The following is an 18701-nucleotide window of genomic DNA, read 5'->3' on the forward strand; positions in this document are numbered from 1 at the left end:
ATCCCTGTTGGCCTCTGGTCTCTGGGATGAGCTTCAGGGGGACACTTGGAGCGCTTCCTAAAGAGCTGCCTGTGGGAGGTGGGGCGCATTTGTAATCCCTGCTGTCAGAAACTGAAATACTGAGTATTGTTTATGGTTTAAACATTTTCAGGAAAGACTTTTGCCTATTACAGCAGAACTGTGTTCCAAAAGCTGCAGAGATGAGCGCCACACCCTGAATGGGGCTCTGAGAGGCCCTGCAGGGTTCTCTGATGAAAAGGAGATGAAGTAACAGCTCGGGGGCATTCAGGAAGCACAAGCCCAAAGCCTTCATGGGGAGATGACAGCCCCAGGGCTATCAGCTGCCAGCTTCACACAGAGCCTGGCACCAAAGCCTGGGCGGAGAGAGGCTTCAGGTGTGTGTTGGAAAGCCTCTGGTGAGAGGCCGCCCATCCTCTGCTGGGCAGAGCAGCCCAGCTGTGGGGCGCTCCACGGGGGGAAAGTTCATCCACAACAGAGGGGGTGATGTGCCCCATCAAAGGGCCCCCCAAAGGGGTCCCCAGACCCTGCACCAGAGCCCTGAAGCGTGACACCACAGACCCTCAGTGCAGCAAGGGACAGCATCCCACTGGCCTCCTGACAGGGAGGCACCTGGGCATTCCCACCTGCCCAAAGTGTGTATTAATCCAGGGAATGCCACACTGCTCAGGAGGGGTGGCAGTGGCTGTGGGACCCTCACCACCACGGCGACCAGATGGAGGAGAGCAGCGAGACAAGGCTGGGGCCCTTGGAGGGGTGATCATGCTGTCACACAGAAGCCCTGTCACTGCCTCCCTGTCCCCCCACCACCCACGCACACTTCTTTCTCCTCCTTTCTTTTTATTTCTCTTTGCCTCTTTTACTATTCAATAAAATACACCAATTTAGCACAAATCCCAAAACAGCCATTGCAGCTGACAAATGGCATTTCTTGCAGATTGCCACAGCCGCACAGCTGATCCACAAACACACAAGAATCAATTTCAGCTGAAAAATGTCATTTATTACAAATTGCTACACCTGCACTCACAATACGGAACTATACAAATCTCAATTTAGGTAAAAACAGAAATTTATTGGATTATTACAACCAGTCTGTGGTAAAATATACAAATACTAACTTCAGTTAACAAAACTGAATTTATTGCCAACCTCTACAACAACTCACTATACACAAAGATCAATTAGGCGATTAACAACTTAATTTATTACAGATTAACTACAAACGTATATACAGAAACACAGCCTACACAGAAATACAAAAATATGCATTCCCTGTCTCAATAGCCCTGAGCCAAGAACTCATAGGATTATACATAGAACAGTGAGAATTATACAACTATAGCAGTCCATGCGTGATGGAATCTTAATAAATACAAATATATACGCAAATATATAGAACTATATATATAAAAATATACAGATGTAAATATAGATTGAATATTACATATTATATACAATGTATATATAAAACGATGGATAACACAAAACCTATCTAGAAACACAAAAAGCTAACTATCCACAAAAATGCATCAATACAAATATACAGCTATACATATGCAAACATATAAAAATATCAAACCAGATATATATACCTACGCAAACACCAATATAACTATTTAAAGACCCACATGCCTAAAACTGCATCAAAAGAAATAAATAGCAACACAACTGTATACACAGAAAACAGAACTAAACACAGATATAACAACATCCATGTATACTTAGATATATATATACACACACACACATATGTAACTACAAACATATATGTATGTATGCTCATACATATATACAGAGCATACATCACTAAACAACATACATACAGAAATATTCCTACACAAATAGCAAGCCACATAGAGACATATCCAAATGATAATCCATCTCTATGAGCAATTCTAGACAGGTCTACACAGAGCTCCAAGCAGAGGGATCCCAGCTGCCCCATCTCCAAAGTCTCTCCCTCGGTCTCCTCCTCCCGTGCAGAGCAGCTCTCCTGGACAGGGACAGCAGATGGGACATCTGGCAAGCAAAGGGAACACTGAGTGAGTATGGGGACGCTTCCCTTGGCAGCAGCTGCACTTCCATCAGGGAAGAGGAAATCTCAGAGCCTCCCCAGGAGGGTCAGAAAGAAAAAGCAGCCGAGCGGGCCAGGCTGTGGTGAGCGCAGCCGCGGCGGGACCGTCCCGCAGCCCCGGCAGCCCGGCACAGCCGGCACAGCTCCCGGCCCTGCCGGCACAGCTGCCTTGCCCAAGGACAGCCCCTGTGCCGGCCGGGGCAGCTGCACTGAGCAGCCCTAGCACGGGCAGGGCCCGCTCCTGCCCCGCCAGGCAGTGCCCACGGCCACAGCCCACACCGCCCCCAGCCCCACCCTGCCTGCCCGGGCCTGGGGCCTCACCCGGGCTCTCTCCGGGCTGGCAGCAGCAGGTCCCCGCTCACTGCTCTTGCTGCTGGCCTTCAGCTTCTCCCTGCTGCCTCCCGTCAGTCTCCGGCTGTCCTCAAGGTCTCACACGCAGCTGTGGCAAAAGTGGAGGCTCTGGAATTGGTTCCAAGGCCTGGCAGAGCTGCAGTCCCAGAGCCCTCTGTGCTCCCTGCTGGCCCCTCCATCCCCTCAGCCCCGCCATGCTCTCGCTGAACCCCCAGCCCCCTTCAGTGTCTTCAGCCCCTCACAGTCCTCTCATGTCCTCAGTCCCTTCTGAGCCATCCTGTCTCCCGAGACCCGCCAGCCCCTCAGCCTGTGCCACTTCCCTGTCACCTCCAATGCCACCATGGCCCTCGGCTGCCCCACAGCCCTCAGCCCCAGCAGCAGCTCAGAGTGCCCGTCCCTTCAGCGCCACCGCCCCCTCAGCCCCCTCAGCCCCCTCTGTCTCACCGTCCTCCAGCAGCTCCTCAGGGCACAGTGCCTGGAGCCAGCAGCAGCTCCCATCGCTCCAGGGACAGCCGGGGCTGCAAGTGCTGCTCCACCCGGCCCGGCCGCCAGCTCGGAGCCAGCACAGGGAGAGGGGACACAGGGGGCACAGGGGGAAAAGAGAGAGGTGAGAAAGGCAGCCAAGGGGGAAAGAGGTAACAATGCAGCCTAGGCCTACGCAAACAGCAATCTATCCATCCATCTATCTGTCTAGACACTCATATTCCTCTTAATATATAACAACACTCATTGAAAAATATAACTTTATATATATATATTTTCTTTTACACTACAGAAATCAAAATTTAACTCTGAAAATCTATGTAGATCAATAAATATACACTCCTATAAACAGAACACTAATCTATAAATGCAACTATGACTATTGATAAACAGAACTATAGAAATCTATAAACATATTTACAAACAGAGGAGTTCTACCTGCCCGATGGTCATGGGCTCTCCCCTGTCTCTCCCTGCCATGCAGGGCAGCCCTCCTGGAGATGTTGCTCAGATGGCACCTGGGAAGCAAAGGGAACGCTCAGTCAATATTGGCCCTTGTGCACCTTTCCCTTGGGCAGCAATTGTCCTTCTACCAGGGACTGTCAAAAATGGCCTGAAAGGCAGACTCTCACTTGGCCATTTGAAGCCTGCCCTTTAAAGAACAAGGACCATTCCAAGGGTTCAAAAGTGTCTTTCAAAACACTGAAGTATCTCCATCAAGTCTCAGCACTCACAGTGCAAAGGGCACCCAGGAAAGCTTGAAACACGCTCAGCCCCAGGTGCACCAAAGAAGCCCAGCCTTGTTCTTTCTCTGTGCTGACACAGAGACCTCAGTCCTCACTGAAATGCCAGAAGCTGAGGGGTGCTGGGAGCTGAGTCATGAACCAGCTCCATCACCTGGCATCTACCAACTGCCCTCTGCAGTGAGCAGCAGCTGCTCCAACTCCACCATCAGCTCTGGCAGGAAGGGCCGGGAGGGACAGAGCTCCCTGCGAGGCCTGCAGGCTGCACCAGCTTGGCTACGGAATGGATCCAAAGTGCTCCCTCTCTCCTCTTAGCTCTCCCTAAGCAGGGCTCATTCAATCTTTCCCTTCTGATACTGAACTCACTGTCATTTTTCAATTGGTTGGCCTCTGATGTTCTGCTCCTTGTTTTTCTTCTGGGTCAGCAGACTGCTACTGCATTGAGTCAGTGATTTGGACTTCTACCCTGACTTTTTGGTTTTTTTCCCCCCTGTTCCTTCAAGATTTGCTCAGCATGGCCTCCCCTGTCAGCCTGCAGCAAATTTATCCACCGACTGCAGCACAAAACTGGGACACCCGAGTTGCTAACACAACTCCCCCAAGGTCAGCTTTATTCCCTGCTCTCTTGCCAAGCAGAGGACTCTGTGTCAGAGCCTCTGGAGAAGCGTGGAGGGCAGGGCTCAGGCAGGTTGTGCCAGTGCAGGATTTGAACTGAAGGCACCAGGAAGCACCAAGCCTGCTCAGAGCAGCCATCTCACACCTCTCTAAACCAGTGTGGGCTCTGTCCTTACCAGGCTCCTCGGGCTCCTGGGAACTGTTCCTGCAGCTCTCCGTGCCACAGGAAGCTTCCTCTGCTGCAGCTCTGTTCTCAGGCTCCCCTCCTGAGGAATCAGGGCCAACACTGACATTGTCCTGAGCAGAACAACAGTAAGAAAGGAACACAAAGATCACTCACTATTTGGCTGGAAACACATCAGGGATACAAGAACTCTCCTTCTCCACTCCCAAAAGAACAGGGAGCATGGAGGAGGAGGGAACACTGCCCCACATGGTTCACATAACAAGCCTTTTCAACTCAGCATTCAGGTGGCCAAGGTGAAACTGAAGCTCTTACAAAATGACCTTTGAGACAAAACATGAGCAGAGCAAACCAGAAGACACCAAGTGAGGGGACGTGCCCTCACGCTCTGACCCTGGCTTATCCCAGAGCTGGCAGAAATCAGCCAGCACAAAGCCAGGGGCTCTCCCTGCTGCCAGCACGGCTGCCAGCAAGGGCAGACCTCGCTCCCAGCCCTGCCCAGGGCTGTGTGCTGCAAACCCCCACACAAAGCACACATTTCTGCCTGGCAGTCTCACCACCCCCAGCCCAGCGCTCACACAACCCAGCACAGGGTGGTGCTTTTCGGAGCCCTCTGCCGCTGCCCCGTGTGTACGATCCAGGCAAACATTTATGCACCCAGGGTATCCCCAGGATCACATTTGGGATCAGTGGCAAAAATCTGTACTTCGGGAGAGTAGGAAAAAAAACAACCCAAAAGACAGGAAAAGCCAGACAACCCATCAGTGTTTCTATTCCACTGGGGAAGTAAATGTCCACAATGAAGCACCTGCAAATTACCTCTGGACACACAGATATTCTCACTATGACCAGTTCCAGAATATTCATCTCTCTTGCGACAGCCCGGCCATCAGAACCCTAAAGATTCTCAAGATGGTTCCGAGCCTGCAACGTTTCCTTTTCTTATGGAATAAAATGCTTCTGAAAACTGCTATGGGTGACTTTACAAAAGACAAAAGTCATGCCACTTGAGAATAAGGGATTGGTAAATCCAAAAAAATGCCTCTCCCCACCTTGAGTCTGTCTTGCCTCATAATCATAAACGCACTGTGGGCACTGGGTCAGCACATGAATAGAAAGAGAGACATTCTTTGGCAACATGTATAATCATCTGCAAAAGGACAGAGAGCTGCAGCTCCAGTCCAGCCCCAGCCCCGGCTCTGGGAGCGCCTACACGCATGGCAGGGCTCACACAGCAGCAGCAGCAGCTGCAGCCCAGCCCTTGCTTTGCCTTGGCCTTCCCACCCAAAAGAGGCACAGCCCACAGCTGCTGCTGGAACAGAGGCACCTCTGGTGTGCCCCTCCCTGCATGGCACACTTGGCCTTCAGTGGCAATTCTCCAAACACCCTTCTCCTCTTTCCCAGCAAGAAAAACCTCTTCTTCATTTCCTCTTTTAGAAATCTTTCTTTACAAAGAATAACTAAATCAATAAATAATGATGAAATAAGTTCAATTAAAGAAGCCTTTGCTTCTCAGCCATGTAACAACATTCCAAACCTCTCAGTCGAGCCCCTTTTATCCCCATCCAATGCAATTACCTGAGCAGAGGGTGATCTTTGAGACAGGGAGTTCCTGATCTCCCGAATCATTTTCTCTATGGCCAGGCTGAGATCTTCTGGTGGCCATTCCTCCTGCCCAGCTGCGTCCTGTGCTGAGCTGGAGGCCCTCAGTGCCGCAGGAGCTGCAGGGCCAGCTGGAGCTGAACTGCCCGGGGTGGCTGCAAGAATCCAAACACGTTGGTCAGGTTCCACAGTGTGGCTGCAGGACACAGAGCATCAAAAAGCACGGGAAGCAGCCAGGAAAAGCAGGCAGAGAATCTTTTGGCCTCCTAGGTGCCCCTTCCTGGTAGGCTTGACAACTTCTGGCCGAGAATGACAGAGCCTTGTGCAGAACTACTTCGAACGGTCCCTTTCCATAACCTTTTGCAAAAGCAAGAGCAGAAGTCTTTTCCTACCTCGTGGGTCGTAGGCTGAGGGCTGCTGCTCGCCGTCGAGCCCGAGGACATGGCAGGGCGGGATGCCGAGCACCTCCCGCTCGGCGGGCGGCGGCCGCTCCCCGTAGAGCTCCTGGAAGCGGCTCGGCCCCTCCCGCCGCGCCGGCCCCGGCCGCTCCCTGTGCAGCAGGTGGAAGCCGCAGGGCGGGCGCCGGGCGAGCAGCGGCCGCTCCGCGGGCGGCTGCTGGAGGCGGCCGGGCCGGGGGCTGCGCAGCTCCCGCCCGTCCGGTAGCGCCCGCTCCCTGTGCAGCAGCAGGAAGCCGCTGGGCGGGCGCCCGGCCGGCAGCGGCGGCCGCTCCCTGGGCAGCGGCTGGAAGCGACCGCGCCCGTGCCGCCCGGCCGGCACCGGCCGCGCCCCGGGCAGCTGCTGCGAGCCGCAGGGCGGGCGCCGGCGGCCCTCCCGCCCCGCCGCCGGCCGCTGCCTGTTGGCCGCGCTCCGGCGCTTGATGCGCAGCAGGAGCTCGGGCCGGTCGCGGCGAAAGCAGGGGTTGCCGTAATGCAGCCAGGCCCCGGCGTCGCCCGGCGCAGCCGAGCCGAGCCAGCCCGGCACCTTGCGGAAGCCGTAGCGGTAGAGCTGCCGCACGAAGCTGCGGAACTGCGTGGCCCGGAACGTGAGCGGCACCGGGGCCCGCCCATGGCCACCGCCCCTCTGGGCGTCGCCCGAGCTGAGCAGCTCTCGCTCCAAGAGGGAGCGCTCGATGAGCAGCCCCTGGGCCCGGCTGTCCCAGCGCACGGAGCGGACGCGGGGACTGTTGGCCAGGCGCCACAGCTTGGCGGGGAAGGTGCTGGCGCGGAGCCCGGCGGGCAGCGGCAGCTCCGCCATGGCGTCCATCGCCGACTGTCGCCGCAACGCCCGCAGCGCAACGGCCGCGGCTGCGCCGGCGGCCCGCGGCCTGAGGGGGGCGCTGCGCTCGGGCCCGCGCGCGCCCAGCGCGGCCCCGGCGCGGGCCGGACTCGGCGGGGACGCGCGCGGCAGAGCCGGGGCTGCGGGCACAGCGCGGGCGGGGCGGCTCCGGGGCCGGCCGGGCTCGGCTCCGCACGGCCCGCTGCAAACCCTCTCTTTCTCTGCCTGCAGCCATCCTGCTGCCTTCGCTCTGCGGCACAACCCCAAAGCACCGAGAGAAGGACAATAAAAAAGCTGCTTCCCATCCCCTTTTGATGCCCGCGGTTATTCCTGCCCAGGTCCAAGACTTCTCATTTCCCTTCCTTGAGCTCCATCAGATTCCCCTCAGGCCAATTCTTTAGCCTGCCGAGGTCCCTCTGAATGGCACAAGCATTTGGGCTATCAGCTGCTCCTGCCAGTTTTGTGCTGTCTGCAGACTTGCTGAGGGTAAACTGCTCCTCCAGGCCGGCCAGGAATGAAGGCATTAAAGAGTATCTGCCCCAGCATCAGCCCCTGGGGCTCAGAGCACCGGGACTTGCCTCCAGCTCTACTTTGTGCCACTGATGACAGCCCTCACCATGTTTCAGCCTTCCTGGCTGGGCATTTTGGCAGTTGGTGTTTAAGGCTGCTCTAGGAGACTCTCCAAGGCTTGGGTAAAGCTGGGGCAGACATCATCCATTGCTCCACCCATATCCATCAGTTTGGCTGTCCTATCACGGGCATCAGGTAGGTAAACCATGACTCCCAATCAACTTCTCCATTGGTTTGGGATGGTTTTCAGGGTTAGTTCCTCCATCCCCTTTCAGGGGATAGAGGCAAGGCTGACTGACCTGTATTTTCCTGTCCTTCTTACTCTCTTGGAAGAAATCCGTCTATTAGAGCAATTCTGGCTCTTTCTAGCTCGGCAATTCCAGCAAAAATAATCAGTAAGAAAAATCAAGCTCTGAACAGAGTCTTCTTTCTGCTACCTTTCTAGGCCACAAGAAAGATCTTGTTTTCTTTCCAGTATTGGATAGCTGATTAAAGAAACCCCAAGATAAAAGTCTCCTGATTAGAATATAATTATACCTATTTTTCCAAAGACACATAACTTAGGTTTTCTTTCAGGATTAGACTGAGATTAAAGGACTTGAGAGCTTCCAGAATTTTGACATTTTTGTTGTCTCCAACTGTTTGGAAAACTATTTGAACATGGTGAAGGAGTAGTGCTTTTGAAAATGCAATTTTGAAGATTTGTATGCTTGTACTACATATAAAAGTATCTACAAGAATTTTAGGAAACCTGTAGCACAGATTCCTTACTTTCAAAATGAGGAAATGCCAGAGTTTGTTTGATCTTTGGTTTTTTTTATCTTGTATTTCTGATTGCCATATTTTTATATGCATATGTACCTTTTTTAGTGTCATGGTCACATAATTCATTTTCCTTCAGATCCCAAAATCATCAGTGCTCAGAACAGCTAATGAACAACTAATCAATATTCTTTTTCACCTCTTTTGTTTCATAATAAACTCAGACACCATTGATATTTTGGGAATCCAGGACAGTCCAGGGATGATTCAGCTCTCAAGCCCTGTGAATTCTCTCTTCTCTCCTTTTCCATTCCCCTTTTCCTTCATCTCTCTCCTGCCCCCAGGGCCCTTTCCCCTCCTGTCAGGCCCTCTGTTTGCTGCACTCCAGTGAAGCTCTCAGCTGTTATCGCCGGTCAGGGCTCTATGTACAAATCACAAACGGGACGGGACTGCTGTGGACGTGCCCTGAGCTGTTTTATTTTTCAGCATCAGTCTCATTACATGGTTATGACAATGGGAAGATGCCAGCAGCTCACATCCCAGGCAGCAGATCGAGAACTTAATGTTACAACTTACTTTTAAAGTTTTTTGACCAATCACACAAAGCAGAAGCACATTGACAGTAATTCCATCCAACCCCTATAAGCACACGTACCTTTGGATAAAACAATGCCTGCTTATTTTGAATACAATACCTGCTTGTAAGCCTTAAAACACAATGCACAAAGCTCCATTATTAAGCTTCAAACTTCCTAATATCTTGCCAGATAAACTTTTCTGTAGCTTAGGGAGTTATCCTAGACAAGCCTTAATACACAGACCATTGTTCTATTTGTCTTTGCTTTTCTACTTTTTAAATAATGTTTCTGCTGACCTATCTCATGGCTACTGCTTAGCTCTAATCACAGTTCTGCTGTCTCTGAGGCCTGCCTTTTGCAGCTTTCCCAAAACTATCTGATTTTGTGGATTCCCACAATTCCTGCTCTCGATTCATCTAAAAAGAAACCTTCATAACCGTGTCATTTGTTGCTACCTTGTGTTCCATAGCCTTGCTACAATATTTCTGCTTTTTACCTACTTAAAGCACCTTTTGCTTGCCGTAAGCATTGCTATATTACAACACAGCAGTTTAATGCTGTGAAAGTCCAGTCAGTTTAAAGGGCATAAATCATGTCTGGCAATAATTACAAGTCATTGTTGGAAAAAGTCTTGTTGGTTCCAAGGTCATAATTCAAAATCTTCCTCCATGTCTATACCTTCATCAACCTTCTCTGTGAGATTTCGAGAACTCTTTGTGAATCCATTTCCTGCCACTCTCTCTTGTGTAATAAAAATGTCTTTGATAGTTTTGTCCATCATCTGTCGCACACACCGGAGTATGCAAGGTATTACTACTAGTATCACTACCAGAACACCCAATCCATAGAGACCTATCTTACAATGTTCCCTTAGCCAAGGTGCAAAGCTCCATTCTTGGAACAAATCATCTAACCAGGACCCACCATCTTCTTTAATTTGAGCTGTCAAATCTTTCAGCTTTTGTGTGCTTCTGTGGATGAATTCAGAATGATCAGACAGCTTCATGGAACACAATCCTTCAAATTCCTCACAGCCATGTCCATGTAAAAGAAAATCAATTGCCACTCTGTTTTGAAGGGTAGCATGTCAAACACATTTAAAATTGGTCAACATATCACTGATTGCAGTGGTTGTGGCATTGGTTTGTTTACTCAGCTAACATCCAACCCGATCTAATTGTTTCAATGCCATTGCTGAAGCCAGTTGGGGTAAAAACAAACCTGCTGAAACCATTTTGGCAGCTTTCCAATGCATGAAATCACTCCTACAGTTCTCATCATAATGATGAGCAGATCTTGTTCCCCTATGTTTCTTCTTAATGACTGCTTTGGCAGGAGGTGCCATCACAGTGAGCATCCCGATGCTACCTGGGCCACCTTCAAGGCGTGATGGAATGCCCTGCCAAGCCCCATCTCCACAGATGAACCAATATCCTTTTGGCAATTGTCGTGGATATTGGTCAGCCTCAGAAAGCACATCCCAACTGTTTGAATAATATTATACCAAAAACTTACATTTCTGTATGCAAAATAATGGGGAGTAACATTGTACTTTGGAGGATCACCTTCCTTCCAATCATTAGCTGTAAATGTAAGGCAAAAATCCATTGTTAAAGAACCAAGGATTCCTAATCCTTGGGGTTCAGATACTGCTTTGGGAAGTTCTTTGGCCCAGATGTTCCAATTCAATATAGGATTGCTCCCACTGTCAATTTCACCAGGCTCACCATTAATATTCTTTTTGATCATAGGCAAATCCTTTACTGGCACACCCACTAGACAGGTTGAGAAAGGCTTTTCTGGTTCCAAATTAGACAAACATATGGTGTCTGAGCCTGCTGCCTTGGCTAAGGTCACCCAAACATTGGTTTTTGGTTGTTCCACAGGCAAATCTGCACTACAAGAAGCAATTAAAATCCACCAGCACCAGCATATAATTTGATTTCATTCCATCCTTTTCATGAACTATTTTTTGGTAAAAATTCTCCCACAGATTATCAATTTAAGAATTTTGCTTTTTGACCTAAAAATAAGATTTTATCTTTGAAAGTCTCAAAGAGGGGATCTATAACATAACAAAACGAAGACTGTGCCTTTGCCAAAAATCAGCTCTACAAAACCCACAACTGACACATTTATAAATAACATAAAATAAGAGTTTTCAGGTTCCACCAATGAACAAGAAACATCAGGCATGACCCAGGATCCCTCTGCTCGGCTCACGTCTGCGTACTTGCTTCCTCGGTCTTGGACTCGTCAGCACGCTCTGGAGTGAGATATGGTTTGACGTTTTGGGCTGGGACCCACTTAATTCCTGCACCTGTAGAGACAGAAGCATACCCTTTGCCCCAAGTGATTAATCGGAAAGGATCTTCAGTTTGTTCTGTTTCAGGGTTTCTAATTAAAATGAGGATTTTCTTTCATCTTCGCTTGTGTGTTATTTGAAAAATGCCTAAAAATTGGAGGATCAGGTTCTGCAACCAAGCTTTTTTGTATGTTTAAAAAACATACAAAGCTTTGTTCAACCTCATCTGTGGTGTGACCTCTACTCCCCTTCTCAGTTGATCTAGAATGCGTTATAATGTCAGATGTGTCCTCTCAATAATTGCTTGACTTGTGGGACAGTGAGGAATACCAAAGATGTGCCAAAACCCCCATTCTTTTAAAAATGCGGCCAGGGGCTGATGCTGGGGCAGATACTCTTTAATGTCTTCATTCCTGGCCGGCCTGGAGGAGCAGTTTACCCTCAGCAAGTCTGCAGACAGCACAAAACTGGCAGGAGCAGCTGATAGCCCAAATGCTTGTGCCATTCAGAGGGACCTCGGCAGGCTAAAGACTTGGCCCGAGGGGAATCTGGTGGAGTTCAAGGAAGGGAAATGAGAAGTCTTGGACCTGGGCAGGAATAACCGCGGGCATCAAAAGGGGATGAGAAGCGGCTTTTTTATTGTCCTTCTCTCGGTGCTTTGGGGTTGTGCTGCAGAGCGAAGGCAGCAGGATGGCTGCAGGCAGAGAAAGATAGGGTTTGCAGCGGGCCGTGCGGAGCCGAGCCCGGTCGGCCCCGGAGCCGCCCCGCCCGCGCTGTGCCCGCAGCCCCGGCTCTGCCGCGCGCGTCCCCGCCGAGTCCGGCCCGCGCCGGGGCCGCGCTGGGCGCGCGCGGGCCCGAGCGCAGCGCCCCCCTCAGGCCGCGCGCCGCCGGCGCAGCCGCGGCCGTTGCGCTGCGGGCGTTGCGGCGACAGTCGGCGATCGACGCCATGGCGGAGCTGCCGCTGCCCGCCGGGCTCCGCGCCAGCACCTTCCCCGCCAAGCTGTGGCGCCTGGCCAACAGTCCCCGCGTCCGCTCCGTGCGCTGGGACAGCCGGGCCCAGGGGCTGCTCATCGAGCGCTCCCTCTTGGAGCGAGAGCTGCTCAGCTCGGGCGACGCCCAGAGGGGCGGTGGCCATGGGCGGGCCCCGGTGCCGCTCACGTTCCGGGCCACGCAGTTCCGCAGCTTCGTGCGGCAGCTCTACCGCTACGGCTTCCGCAAGGTGCCGGGCTGGCTCGGCTCGGCTGCGCCGGGCGACGCCGGCGCCTGGCTGCACTACAGCAACCCCTGCTTTCGCCGCGACCGGCCCGAGCTCCTGCTGCGCATCAAGCGCCGGAGCGCGGCCAACAGGCAGCGGCCGGCGGCGGGGCGGGAGGGCCGCCGGCGCCCGCCCTGCGGCTCGCAGCAGCTGCCCGGGGCGCGGCCGGTGCCGGCCGGGCGGCACGGGCGCGGTCGCTTCCAGCCGCTGCCCAGGGAGCGGCCGCCGCTGCCGGCCGGGCGCCCGCCCAGCGGCTTCCTGTTGCTGCACAGGGAGCGGGCGCTGCCGGACGGGCGGGAGCTGCGCAGCCCCCGGCCCGGCCGCCTCCAGCAGCCGCCCGCGGAGTGGCCGCTGCTCGCCCGGCGCCCGCCCTGCGGCTTCCACCTGCTGCACAGGGAGCGGCCGGGACCGGCGCGGCGGGAGGGGCCGAGCCGCTTCCAGGAGCTCTACGGGGAGCGGCCGCCGCCCGCCGAGCGGGAGGTGCTCGGCATCCCGCCCTGCCATGTCCTCGGGCTCCACGGCGAGCAGCAGCCCTCAGCCTGTGACCCACGAGGTAGGAAAAGACTTCTAGTCTTGCTTTTGCAAAAGGTTATGGAAAGTGACCGTTCGAAGTAGTTCTGCACAAGGCTCTGTCATTCTCGGCCAGAAGTTGTCAAGCCTGCCAGGAAGGGGCACCTAGGAGGCCAAAAGATTCTGTGCCTGCTTTTCCTGGCTGCTTCCTGTGCTGTTTGATGCAAGGCAGCAGTCGTGCTCTGTGTCCCGCAGCCACACTGTGGAGCCTGACCAAGGTGTTTGGATTCTTGCAGCCACCCCGGGCACTTCAGCGCCAGCTGGCCCTGCAGCTTGTGCAGCACTGAGGGCCTCCAGCTCAACACAGGACGCAGCTGGGCAGGAGGAATGGCCACCAGAAGATCTGGGCCTGGCCATAGAGAAAATGATTCGAGAGATCAGGAACTCCCTGTCTGGAAGATCTCCCTCTGCTCAGGTAATTGCATTGGATGGGGATTAAAGGGGCTGGACTGAGAGGTTTGGAATGTTGTTACATGGCTGAGAAGCAAAGGCTTCTTTAATTGAACTTAATTCTTCAATATTTAGTTATTCTTGGTAAAGAAAGATTTCTAAAGCAGGAAATGAACAAGAAATGAAGAAGAGGTTTTTCTTGCTGGGAAAGAGGAGAGGGGTGTTTGGAGAATTGCCACTGAAGGCCAAGTGTGCCATGCAGGGAGGGGCACACCAGAGGTGCCTCTGTTCCAGCAGCAGCTGTGGGCTGTGCCTCTTTTGGGTGGGAAGGCCAAGGCAAAGCAAGGGCTGGGCTGCAGCTGCTGCTGCTGCTGTGAGAGCCCTGCCGTGCGTGTAGGCGCTCCCAGAGTCGGGGCTGGGCTGGAGCTGCAGCTCTCTGTCCTTTTGCAGATGATTATACGTGTTGCCAAGGAATGTCTCTCTTTCTATTCATGTGCTGACCCAGTGCCCACAGTACGTTTATGGTTATGAGGCAGGGCAGACTCAAGGTGGGGAGAGGCATTTTTTTGGATTTACCAATCCCTTATTCTCAAGTGGCATGACTTTTGTCTTCTGTAAAGTCAGCCATAGCAGTTTTCAGAAGCGTTTTATTCCATAAGAAAAGGAAACGTTGCAGGCTCGGAACCATCTTTAGAATCTTCAGGGTTCTGATGGCTGGGCTGTCACAGAAGAGATGAATATTCTGGAACTGGTCATAGTGAGAATATCTCTGTGTCCAGAGGTAATTTGCAGGTGCTTCATTGTGGGCATTTACTTCCCCAGTGGAATAGAAACACTGTTGGGTTGTCTGGCTTTTCCTGTCTTTTGGGTTGTTTTTTCTCCTACTCTCTCCCGAAGTACAGATTTTTGCCACTGATCCCAAATGTGATCCTGGGAATACCCTGGGTGCATAAATGTTTGCCTGGATCGTACACAGGGGCAGCGGCAGAGGGCTCCGAAAAGCACCACCCTGTGCTGGGTTGTCTGAGCGCCGGGCTGGGCGTGGTGAGACTGCCAGGCAGAAATGTGTGCTTTGTGTGGGGGTTTGCAGCACACAGCCCTGGGCAGGGCTGGGAGCGAGGTCTGCCCTTGCTGGCAGCCGTGCTGGCAGCAGGGAGAGCCCCTGGCTTTGTGCTGGCTGATTTCTGCCAGCTCTGGGATAAGCCAGGGTCAGAGCGTGAGGGCACGTCCCCTCACTTGGTGTCTTCTGGTTTGCTCTGCTCATGTTTTGTCTCAAAGGTCATTTTGTAAGAGCTTCAGTTTCACCTTGGCCACCTGAATGCTGAGTTTAAAAGGCTTGTTATGTGAACCGTGTGGGCAGTGTTACATCCTCCTCTGTGCTCCCTGTCCTTTGGGAGTGGAGAAGGAGAGTTCTTGTATCCCTGATGTGTTTCCAGCCAAAGAGTGAGTGATCTTTGTGTTCCTTTCTTTCTGTTTTTCTGCTCAGGACAATGTCAGTGTTGGCCCTGATTCCTCAGGAGGGGACCCGGAGAACAGAGCTGCAGCAGAGGAAGCTTCCTGTGGCACGGAGAGCTGCAGGAACAGTTCCCAGGAGCCCGAGGAGCCTGGTAAGGACAGAGCCCACACTGGTTTAGAGAGGTGTGAGATGGCTGCTCTGAGCAGGCTTGGTGCTTCCTGGTGCCTTTAGTTCAAATCCTGCACTGGCACAACCTGCCTGAGCCCTGCCCTCCACGCTTCTCCAGAGGCTCTGACACTGAGTCCTCTGCTGTGGCAAGAGAGCAGGGAATAAAGCTGACCTTGGGGGAGTTGTGTCAGCAACTTGGGGGTCCCAGTTTTGTGCTGAAGTCGGTGGATAAATTTGCTGCAGGCTGACAGGGGAGGCCATGCGTGGAAAATCTTTAGGAACGGGGGGAAAAAAGAGCAAAAAGTCAGGGTAGAAGTCCAAATCACTGACTCAATGTAGTAGCAGTCAGCTGGTATTGGTGCTGACCCACAAGAAAAACAAGGAGCAGAACATCAGAGGCCAACCAATTGAAAAATGACGAGTCCAGTATCAGAAGGGAAAGCTTGAATGAGCCCTGCTTAGGGAGAGCTAAGAGGAGAGAGGGAGCACTTTGGATCCATTCCTTAGCCAAGCTGGTGCAGCCTGCAGGCCTCGCAGGGAGCTCTGTCCCTCCCGGCCCTTCCTGCCAGAGCTGATGGTGCAGTTGGAGCAGCTGCTGCTCACTGCAGAGGGCAGTTGGTAGATGCCAGGTGATGGAGCTGGTTCATGACTCAGCTCCCAGCACCCCTCAGCTTCTGCCATTTGAGTGAGGACTGAGGTCTCTGTGTCAGCACAGAGAAAGAACAAGGCTGGGCTTCTTTGGTGCACCTGGGGCTGAGCGTGTTTCGAGCTCTCCTGGGTGCCCTTTGCACTGCGAGTGCTGAGACTTTATGGAGATCCTTCAGTGTTTTGAAAGACACTTTTGAACCCTTGGAATGGTCCCTCTTCTTTCAAGGGCAGGCTTCAGATTGCCAAGTGCGAGTCTGCCTTTCAGGCCATCTTTGACAGTCCCTGGTAGAAGGACAATTGCTGCCCAAGGGAAAGGTGCACAAGGGCCAATATTGACTGAGCGTTCCCTTTGCTTCCCAGATGGCATCTGAGCAACAACATCTCCAGGAGGGCTGCCCTGCGTGGCAGGGAGAGACAGGGGAGAGCCCGTGACCATCGGGCAGGTAGAACTCCTCTGGTTGTAAATATGTTTATAGATTTCTATAGTTCTATTTATCAACGGTTATAGTTCCATTTATAGATTATAGTGTTCTGTTTATATATGCGTATATTGATTGATCTGCATAGAATTTCAGAGTTCAAGTTTTATTTCTGTAGAGTAAAAAAATAATTTACACTTATGAAGGTGTATAGTTATATAGTAAGAGGAATATGAATGTCTAGAGGGATAGATGGATGGATAGATTGCTGTTTGTGTAGGCCTAGGCTGCATTGTTACCTCTTTCCCTCTCGGCTGCCTTTCTCACCTCTCTCTTTTCCCCCTGTGCTCCCTGTGTCCCCTCTCCCTGTGCTGGCTCCGAGCTGGCGGCCGGGCCGGGTGGAGCAGCACTTGCAGCCCCAGCTGTCCCTGGAGCGCTGGGAGCTGCCGCTGGCCCCAGGCACTGTGCCCTGAGGAGCTGCTGGAGGACGGTGAGACTGAGGGGGCTGAGGGGGCGGTGGCGCTGAAGGGACGGGCACCCTGAGCTGCTGCTGGGGCTGAGGGCTGTGGGGCAGCCGAGGGCCATGGTGGCATTAGAAGTGACAGGGAAGTGGCACAGGCTGAGGAGCTGGCGGGTCTCGGGGGACAGGATGGCTCAGAAGGGACTGAGGACATGAGAGGACTGTGAGGGGCTGAAGACACTGAAGGGGGCTGGGGGTTCAGCGAGAGCATGGCGGGGCTGAGGGGATGGAGGGGGCCAGCAGGGAGCACAGAGGGCTCTGGGACTGCAGCTCTGCCAGGCCTTGGAACCAATTCCAGAGCCTCCACTTTTGCCACAGCTGCGTGTGAGACCTTGAGGACAGCCGGAGACTGACGGGAGGCAGCAGGGAGAAGCTGAAGGCCAGCAGCAAGAGCAGCGAGCGGGGACCTGCTGCTGCCAGCCTGGAGAGAGCCCGGGTGAGGCCCCAGGCCTGGGCAGGCAGGGTGGGGCTGGGGGCGGCGTGGGCTCTGGCCGTGGGCACTGCCCGGCGGGGCAGGAGCGGGCCCTGCCCGTGCTGGGGCTGCTCAGCGCAGCTGCCCCGGCCGGCACAGGGGCTGTCCTTGGGCAAGGCAGCCGTGCCGGCAGGGCCGGGAGCTGTGCCGGCTGTGCCGGGCTGCCGGGGCTGCGGGACCGTCCCGCCGCGGCTGCGCTCACCACAGCCTGGCCCGCTCGGCTGCTTTCTTTTTCCGACCCTCCTGGGGAGGCTCTGAGATTTCCTCTTCCCTGATGGAAGTGCAGCTGCTGCCAAGGGAAGCGTCCCCATACTCACTCAGTGTTCCCTTTGCTTGCCAGATGTCCCATCTGCTGTCCCTGTCCAGGAGAGCTGCTCTGCACGGGAGGAGGAGACCGAGGGAGAGACTTTGAGGATGGGGCAGCTGGGATCCCTCTGCTTCAAGTGCTGTCTGAATATCCATGGACATGCGCCTAGACAGGGATTATTACATGGGTGTTTTTATATGTAGCTTGCCATTTGTATAGGAATGTTGGATGTATGATGTTGTATATAGGTATGCATAGATATACATATATGTTTGTAATCACATCTATGTATATATAAGTGTACATAGATGTTGTTATGTCTGTGTTTAGGTTTATTTCCTCAGTTTACAGTTGTGTACATATCTATTTCTATTGATGCAGGTGTAGGTATATAGTTTTTAAATAGGTAGATTGGAATTTGTATGGGGAGATAGGTGTATATTTATATGTGTATTGTTCTATTTCTGTCTATTAATTGATATTTAATGTGGTTTCAGATATATAGCTCTATGTTTGTATTGATGAAGTTGGGTGGCTATTTAGTTTGGCACAGGAGATGTTTGTATAGTTATAGATAGGTTTGGTATATATATCTACTAAGATATATATGTATATATATGTACATAGATATATTTACATATATGTATATATATTTACCTATATATTGTATGTAGTATGTGGTTTCTAATCTGTATTTACATCTGTTGATTGTTGTATTTGTATTTTTATATGTGCATATATGTATGTATTTAATTCTATGTAAAGATGTATGGAGGGTATACTTTAATGTTGAATTCTTAGTGTAGGGCTATTTAGAGAGGGAATCATATTACTGTATTTCTTTATGGGCTGTAAGTTTCTAGTCATATGTAATAAATTAAGTTGTTAAATTCCTAATTGATCTTCATGGATAGTGAGTTGTGTATAGTAGAG

The sequence above is a fragment of the Fringilla coelebs genome (genome assembly GCF_963513975.1).
Source record: "Fringilla coelebs genome assembly, contig: SCAFFOLD_33, whole genome shotgun sequence".
In the NCBI taxonomy this organism is placed as follows: domain Eukaryota; kingdom Metazoa; phylum Chordata; class Aves; order Passeriformes; family Fringillidae; genus Fringilla; species Fringilla coelebs.